The sequence below is a fragment of the Calliopsis andreniformis genome, unplaced genomic scaffold (genome assembly GCF_051401765.1).
Source record: "Calliopsis andreniformis isolate RMS-2024a unplaced genomic scaffold, iyCalAndr_principal scaffold0033, whole genome shotgun sequence".
In the NCBI taxonomy this organism is placed as follows: domain Eukaryota; kingdom Metazoa; phylum Arthropoda; class Insecta; order Hymenoptera; family Andrenidae; genus Calliopsis; species Calliopsis andreniformis.
The window spans coordinates 5,177,373-5,186,451 of record NW_027480442.1 but is presented as its reverse complement, the minus strand read 5'-3'; positions in this window follow the sequence as shown (position 1 = coordinate 5,186,451).

Sequence of the window (9,079 nt, the reverse complement as noted above, 5' to 3'; positions counted from 1 at the left end):
TTTTCCATCGTATAAAACGAATAATTGCTACCAGTGTGAACGTTATGGTCATTTCTACATTCCGCGCAACCTAGGCTTCACCCCAGTGCGTTGCTCCACCAGATCGAATAGTTAGGTCCTTAGAAGTCAACGCCAGATGCATAAAATACAATATAAATACAACAGCTTTTCCATCGTATAAAACGAATAATTGCAACCAGTGTGAAGGTAATGGTCCTTTCTACGTTCCGGGCAACCTAGGCTTCACCCTAGGGCGGTGCTCCACCAGATCAAATAGTTAGGGCCTAAGAAGTCAACGCCAGAAGCATAAAATACAACATAAATACATCAGATTTTCCATCGTATATAATGTATATTTGCAAACAGTGTGAATGTAATGGTCATTTCTATGTACCGGGCAACCTAGGCCCCACTCTCGGGCGTTGCTCCACCAAATCGAAAGCTAGGGCCTTAGAAGGCAACGCCAGAAGCATAAAATACAATAAAGATGCAAAAGTTTTTCCGTCGTATAACAGGAATAACTGCAAACAGTGTGAAAGTAATGGTCATTTCCTTGTTCCGGGCAACCTTGTCTTCACTCTAGGGCGTTGTTCCACCAGATCGAATAATTAGGGCCTAAGAAGTCAACGCCAGAAGAATAAAATACAAAATAAATAAAACTGTTTTTCCATCGTATAAAACGAATATTTGCTACCAGTGTGAAAGTTATGGTCATTGCTACGTTCCGCGCAACCTAGGCTTCACCCAAGGGCGTTGTGCGACCAGATGGAATAGTTAGGGCCTAAGAAGTCAACGCCAGAAGCAGAAAATACGATATAAATACAACAGCTTTTCCATCGTATAAGACGAATAATTGCAACCAGTGTGAATGTAATGGTCATTTCTACGTTCCGGGCAACCAAGTCTTCACTCTATGGCGTTCCTCCAACACATCTAATAGCTGCGGCCTTAGAAGTCAACCGCAGATGAATAAAATACAATAAAGGTGCCACAGCTTTTCCATCGTATAAAACGAATAATTGCAACCAGTGTGAAAGTTATGGTCATTTCTACCTTCCGGGCAAGCTAGGCTTCACCCTAGGGCGTTGTTCCACCAGATCGAACAGTTAGGGCCTAAGAAGTCAACGCCAGAAGCATCAAATACAATATAAATATAACAGTTTTTCCATCGTCTAAAACGAATAATAGCAACCAGTGTGGAAGTTATGGTCATTTCTACGTTCCGGGCAACATAGGCTTCACTCTAGGGCGTTGCTCCACCACATCAAACAGTTCGGGCCTTAGAAGTCAACGCCCGAAGCACAAAATACAAAATAAATAGAACATCTTTTCCATCGTATAAAACGAATAATTGCAACCAGTGTGGAAGTTATGGTCCTTTCTACGTTCCGGGCAACCTAGGCTTCACTCTAGGGCGTTGCTCGACCAGATCGAATAGCTAGGGCCTTAGAAGTCAACGCCCGAAGCATAAAATACAAAATAAATAGAACAGTTTTTCCATCGTATAAAACGAATAATTGCTACCAGTGTGAAAGTTATGGTCATTGCTACGTTCCGCGCAACCTAGGCTTGACCCTAGGGCGTTGTTCCACCAGATGGAATAGTTAGGGCCTAAGAGGTCAACGTCAGAAGCATAAAATACGATATAAATACAACAGCTTTTCCATCGTATAAAACGAATAATTGCAACCAGTGTGGAAGTTATGGTCATTTCTACGTTCCGGGCAACCTAGGCTTCACTCTAGGGCGTTGCTCGACCAGATCGAATAGCTAGGGCCTTAGAAGTCAACGCCTGAAGTATAAAATACAATAAAAATACAACAGTCTTTCCATCCTATAACAGGAATAATTGCAACCCGTGTGAAAGTGATGGTCATTTCTACGTTCCAGGTAACCTAGGCTTCACCCTAGGGCGTTGTTCCACCAGATGGAATAGTTAGGGCCTTAGAAGCCAACGCCCGAAGCGTAAAACACAAAATAAATGGAACAGCTTTTCCATCGTATAAAACGAATAATTGCAACCAGTGTGAAAGTAATAGTCGTTTCTACGTTCCGGGCAACGTAGGTTTCACTCTAGGGCGTTGATCCGCCAGAGGGAATAGTTAGGGCATAAGAAGTCAACGCCAGAAGCATAAAATACTAAATAAATAAAACAGTTTTTCCATCGTATAAAACGAATAATTGATACCAGTGTGAAACTTATGGTCATTTCTACGTTCCGCGCAACCTAGGCTTGACCCTAGGGCGTTGTTCCACCAGATCGAATAGTTAGGGACTTAGGAGTCAACGCCCGAAGCATAAAATACAAAATAAATGGAACAGCTTTTCCATCGTATAAAACGAATAATTGCAACCAGTGTGAAAGTAATAGTCATTTCTACGTTCCGGGCAACGTAGGTTTCACTCTAGGGCGTTGATCCGCCAGAGGGAATAGTTAGGGCATAAGAAGTCAACGCCAGAAGCATAAAATACAAAATAAATAAAACAGCTTTTCCATCGTATAAAACGAATAATTGGAACCAGTATGAAAGTTAACGTCATTTCTACATTCCGGGCAACATAGGCTTCACCCTTGGGCGTTGCACAAACAGATTGAATAGTTATGGCCTTAGGAGTCAACGCCCGTAGCATAAAATACAAAATAAATAGAACAGTTTTTCCACCGTATAAAACGAATAATTGCTACCAGTGTGAAAGTTAAGGTCATTTCTACGTTCCGCGCAACGTAGGCTTCACCCGAGGGCGTTGTTCCACCAGATGGAATAGTTAGGGCCTAAGAAGTCAACGCCAGAAGCATAAAATACGATATAAATAGACCAGCTATTCCATCGTATAAAACGAATAATTGCAACCAGTGTGGAAGTTATGGTCATTTCTACGTTCCGGTCAACCTAGGCTTCACTCTAGGGCGTTGCTCCACCACATCTAATAGCTACGGCCTTAGAAGTCAACCCCCGATGAATAAAATACAATAAAGATGCCACAGCTTTTCCATCGTATAAAACGAATAATTGCAGCCAGTGTGAAAGTTATGGTCATTTCTACTTTCCGGCATCCTAGGCTTCACCCTAGGACGTTGTTCCGCCAGATCGAACAGTTAGGGCATAAGAAGTCAACGCCAGAAGCATAAAATACAATATAAATATAACAGTTTTTCCATCGTATAAAACGAATGATAGCAACCAGTGTGAAAATTATTGTCATTTCTACGATCCGGGCAACCTAGGCTTCACTCTCGGGCGTTGCTCCACCAAATCGAATAGCTAGGGCCTTAGAACACAACGGCCGAAGCATAAAATACAAAATAAATAGAACAGTTTTTCCATCGTATAACAGGAATAATTGCAACCAGTGTGAAAGTAATGATCATTTCTACGTTCCGGGCAACCTAGGCTTCACTCTAGGGCGTTGCTCCACCAGATCGTATAGTTAGGGCCTTAGAAGTCAACGCCAGAAGCATAAAATACAATAAATATACAAGAGTTTTTCCATCCTATAACAGGAATAATGGCAACCCGTGTGAAAGTGATGGTCATTTCTACGTTCCAGGATACCTAGGCTTTACTCTAGGGCGTTGTTCCAACAGATCGAATAGTTAGGGCCTAAGAAGTCAACGCCAGAAGCATAAAATACAATATAAATGTAACAGTTTTTCCATCGTATAAAACGAACAATAGCAGCCAGTGTGAAAGTTATGGTCATTTCTACGTTCCGGGCAACCTAGGCTTCACTCTAGGGCGTTGCTCCACCAGATCAAACAGTTAGGGCCTTAGAAGCCAACGCCCGAAGCACTAAATACAAGATAAATAGAACAGTTTTTCCATTGTATAAAACGAATAATTGCTACCAGTGTAAAAGTTATGGTCATTTCTACGTTCCGGGCAACCTAGGCTTCACTCTAGGGCGTTGCTCCACTAGATCGAATAGCTAGTGCCTTAGAAGTCAACGCCAGAAGCATAAAATACAATATAAATACAACAGTTTTTCCATCGTATAAAACGAATAATTGCAACCAGTATGAAACTTATGGTCATTTCTACTTTCCGAGCAACCTAGGCTTCCCTCTAGGGCGTTGCTCCACCAGATCGAATAGTTAGGGCCTTAGAAGTCAACGCCCGAAGCATAAAATATAAAATAAATAGAACAGTTTTTCCATCGTCTAAAACGAATAATTGCTACCAGTGTGAAAGTTATGGTCATTTCTACTTTCCGGGCAACCTAGGCTGCACCACAGGGCGTTGTTCCACCAGATGGAATAGTTAGGGCCTAAGAAGTCAACGCCAGAAGCATAAAATACGATATAAATACAACAGGTTTTCCATCGTATAAAACGAATAATTGCAGCCAGTTTGAAAATGATGGTCATTTCTACGTACCGGGCAACCTAGGCTTCACTCTAGGGCGTTGCTCCACCTGATCGAATAGTTAGGGCCTTAGAAGTCAACGCCCGAAGCATAAAATACAAAATAAATGGAACAGTTTTTCCATCGTATAAAACGAATAATTAATACCAGTGTGAAAGTTATGGTCATTTCTACTTTCCGGGCAACCTACGCTTCTCCCTAGGGCGTTGTTCCACCAGATGGAATAGTTAGGGCCTAAGAAGTCAACGCCAGAAGCATAAAATACGATATAAATACAACAGCTTTTCCATCGTATAAAACGAATAATTGCAACCAGTGTGAAAGTTATGGTCATTTCTATGTTCCGGGCAACCTAGGCTTCACCCTAGGACGTTGCTCCTACAGATTGAATAGTTAGGGCCTTAGAAGTCAATGCCCGAAGCATAAAATGCAATAAAAATACAACAGTTTTTCCATCGTATAGCAGGAATAATTTGCAACGTGCGTGATAGTAGTGGTCATTTCTGCGTTCCGGGCAACCTAGGTTTCACTCCAGGGCGTTGCTCCACCAGATCGAATAGTTACGGACTAAGAAGTCAACGTCAGAAGCATAAAATACGATAAGGATGCAACAGTTTTTCCATCGTATAAAACGAATAATTGCAACCAGTGTGAAAGTTATGGTCATTTCTACATTCCGAGCAACCTAGGCTTCAGTCTAGGGCGTTGCTCCACCAGATCGAATAGTTAGGGCCTTAGAAGTCAATGCCCGAAGCATAAAATGCAACAAAAATGCAACAGTTTTTCCATTGTATAGCAGGAATAATTTGCAACCAGTGTTATAGTAATGGTCATTTCTACGTTCCGGGCAACCTAGGCTTCACTCTACGGCGTTGTACCACGAGATCGAATAGTTAGGGCCTAAGAAGTCAACACCAGAAGAATAAAATACAAAATAAACACAACAGCCTTTACACCGTATAAAACGAGTAATTGCAACCTGTGTGAATGTTATGGTCATATCAACGTTCCGGGCAAACTAGGCTTCACAGTAGGGCGTTGCTTCACCAGATCGAAATGTTAGGGCCTAAGAAGTCAACGCCCGAAGCATAAAATACGATATAAATACAACAGCTTTTCCATCATATTAAATGAATAATTGCAACCAGTGTGGAAGTTATGGTCACTTCTACGTTCCGGGCAACCTAGGCTTCACTTTAGGGCGTTGCTCCACCAGATCGAATAGTTAGGGCCTTAGAAGTCAACGCCCGAAGCATAAAATACAAAATAAATAGAACAGTTTTTCCATCGTATAAAACGAATAATTAATACCAGTGTGAAAGTTATGGTCATTTCTACTTTCCGGGCAACCTACGCTTCTCCCTAGGGCGTTGTTCCACCAGATGGAATAGTTAGGGCCTAAGAAGTCAACGCCAGAAGCATAAAATACGATATAAATACAACAGCTTTTCCATCGTATAAAACGAATAATTGCAACCAGTGTGAAAGTTATGGTCATTTCTATGTTCCGGGCAACCTAGGCTTCACCCTAGGACGTTGCCCCTACAGATTGAATAGTTAGGGCCTTAGAAGTCAATGCGCGAAGCATAAAATGCAATAAAAATACAACAGCTTTTCCATCGTATAGCAGGAATAATTTGCAACGAGTGTGATAGTAGTGGTCATTTCTGCGTTCTGGGCAACCTAGGTTTCACTCCAGGGCGTTGCTCCACCAGATCGAATAGTTACGGACTAAGAAGTCAACGTCAGAAGCATAAAATACGATAAAGATGCAACAGTTTTTCCATCGTATAAAACGAATAATTGCAACCAGTGTGAAAGTTATGGTCATTTCTACGTTCCGGGCACCCTAGGCATCACTCTTGGGCGTTGTTCCACCAAATGGAATGGTTAGGGCCTAAGAAGTCAACGCCAGAAGCATAAAATACGATATAAATACAACAGCTTTTCCATCGTATAAAACGAATAATTGCAACCAGTGTGAAAGTTATGGTCATTTCTATGTTCCGGGCAACCTAGGCTTCACCCTAGGACGTTGCTCCTACAGATTGAATAGTTAGGGCCTTAGAAGTCAATGCCCGAAGCATAAAATTCAATAAATATACAACAGCTTTTCCATCGTATAACTGGAATAATTGCAACCAGTGTGAAAGTAATGGTCATTTCTACGTTCCGGGCAACCTAGGCTTCACTCTAGGGCGTTGCTCCTCCAGATCGAATAGTTAGGGCCTTAGAACTCAACGGCCGAAGCATAAAATACAAAATAAATAGAACAGTTTTTCCATCGTATAACAGGAATAATTGCAACCAGTGTGAAAGTAATGATCATTTCTACGTTCCGGGCAACCTAGGCTTCACTCTAGGGCGTTGCTCCACCAGATCGTATAGTTAGGGCCTTAGAAGTCAACGCCAGAAGCATAAAATACAATAAATATACAAGAGTTTTTCCATCCTATAACAAGAATAATGGCAACCCGTGTGAAAGTGATGGTCATTTCTACGTTCCAGGATACCTAGGCTTCACTCTAGGGCGTTGTTCCAACAGATCGAATAGTTAGGGCCTAAGAAGTCAACGCCAGAAGCATAAAATACAATATAAATGTAACAGTTTTTCCATCGTATAAAACGAACAATAGCAGCCAGTGTGAAATTTATGGTCATTTCTACGTTCCGGGCAACCTAGGCTTCACTCTAGGGCGTTGCTCCACCAGATCAAACAGTTAGGGCCTTAGAAGCCAACGCCCGAAGCACTAAATACAAGATAAATAGAACAGTTTTTCCATTGTATAAAACGAATAATTGCTACCAGTGTAAAAGTTATGGTCATTTCTACGTTCCGGGCAACCTAGGCTTCACTCTAGGTCGTTGCTCCACTAGATCGAATAGCTAGTGCCTTAGAAGTCAACGCCAGAAGCATAAAATACAATATAAATACAACAGTTTTTCCATCGTATAAAACGAATAATTGCAACCAGTATGAAACTTATGGTCATTTCTACTTTCCGAGCAACCTAGGCTTCCCTCTAGGGCGTTGCTCCACCAGATCGAATAGTTAGGGCCTTAGAAGTCAACGCCCGAAGCATAAAATATAAAATAAATAGAACAGTTTTTCCATCGTCTAAAACGAATAATTGCTACCAGTGTGAATGTTATGGTCATTTCTACTTTCCGGGCAACCTAGGCTGCACCACAGGGCGTTGTTCCACCAGATGGAATAGTTAGGGCCTAAGAAGTCAACGCCAGAAGCATAAAATACGATATAAATACAACAGGTTTTCCATCGTATAAAACGAATAATTGCAGCCAGTTTGAAAATGATGGTCATTTCTACGTACCGGGCAACCTAGGCTTCACTCTAGGGCGTTGCTCCACCTGATCGAATAGTTAGGGCCTTAGAAGTCAACGCCCGAAGCATAAAATACAAAATAAATGGAACAGTTTTTCCATCGTATAAAACGAATAATTAATACCAGTGTGAAAGTTATGGTCATTTCTACTTTCCGGGCAACCTACGCTTCTCCCTAGGGCGTTGTTCCACCAGATGGAATAGTTAGGGCCTAAGAAGTCAACGCCAGAAGCATAAAATACGATATAAATACAACAGCTTTTCCATCGTATAAAACGAATAATTGCAACCAGTGTGAAAGTTATGGTCATTTCTATGTTCCGGGCAACCTAGGCTTCACCCTAGGACGTTGCTCCACCAGATCGAATAGTTAGGGCCTTAGAAGTCAATGCCCGAAGCATAAAATGCAATAAAAATACAACAGTTTTTCCATCGTATAGCAGGAATAATTTGCAACGTGCGTGATAGTAGTGGTCATTTCTGCGTTCCGGGCAACCTAGGTTTCACTCCAGGGCGTTGCTCCACCAGATCGAATAGTTACGGACTAAGAAGTCAACGTCAGAAGCATAAAATACGATAAAGATGCAACAGTTTTTCCATCGTATAAAACGAATAATTGCAACCAGTGTGAAAGTTATGGTCATTTCTACATTCCGAGCAACCTAGGCTTCAGTCTAGGGCGTTGCTCCACCAGATCGAATAGTTAGGGCCTTAGAAGTCAATGCCCGAAGCATAAAATGCAATAAAAATGCAACAGTTTTTCCATTGTATAGCAGGAATAATTTGCAACCAGTGTTATAGTAATGGTCATTTCTACGTACCGGGCAACCTAGGCTTCACTCTACGGCGTTGTACCACGAGATCGAATAGTTAGGGCCTAAGAAGTCAACACCAGAAGAATAAAATACAAAATAAACACAACAGCCTTTACACCGTATAAAACGAGTAATTGCAACCTGTGTGAAGGTTATGGTCATATCAACGTTCCGGGCAAACTAGGCTTCACAGTAGGGCGTTGCTTCACCAGATCGAAATGTTAGGGCCTAAGAAGTCCACGCCCGAAGCATAAAATACGATATAAATACAACAGCTTTTCCATCATATTAAATGAATAATTGCAACCAGTGTGGAAGTTATGGTCACTTCTACGTTCCGGGCAACCTAGGCTTCACTTTAGGGCGTTGCTCCACCAGATCGAATAGTTAGGGCCTTAGAAGTCAACGCCCGAAGCATAAAATACAAAATAAATAGAACAGTTTTTCCATCGTATAAAACGAATAATTAATACCAGTGTGAAAGTTATGGTCATTTCTACTTTCCGTGCAACCTACGCTTCTCCCTAGGGCGTTGTTCCACCAGATGGAATAGT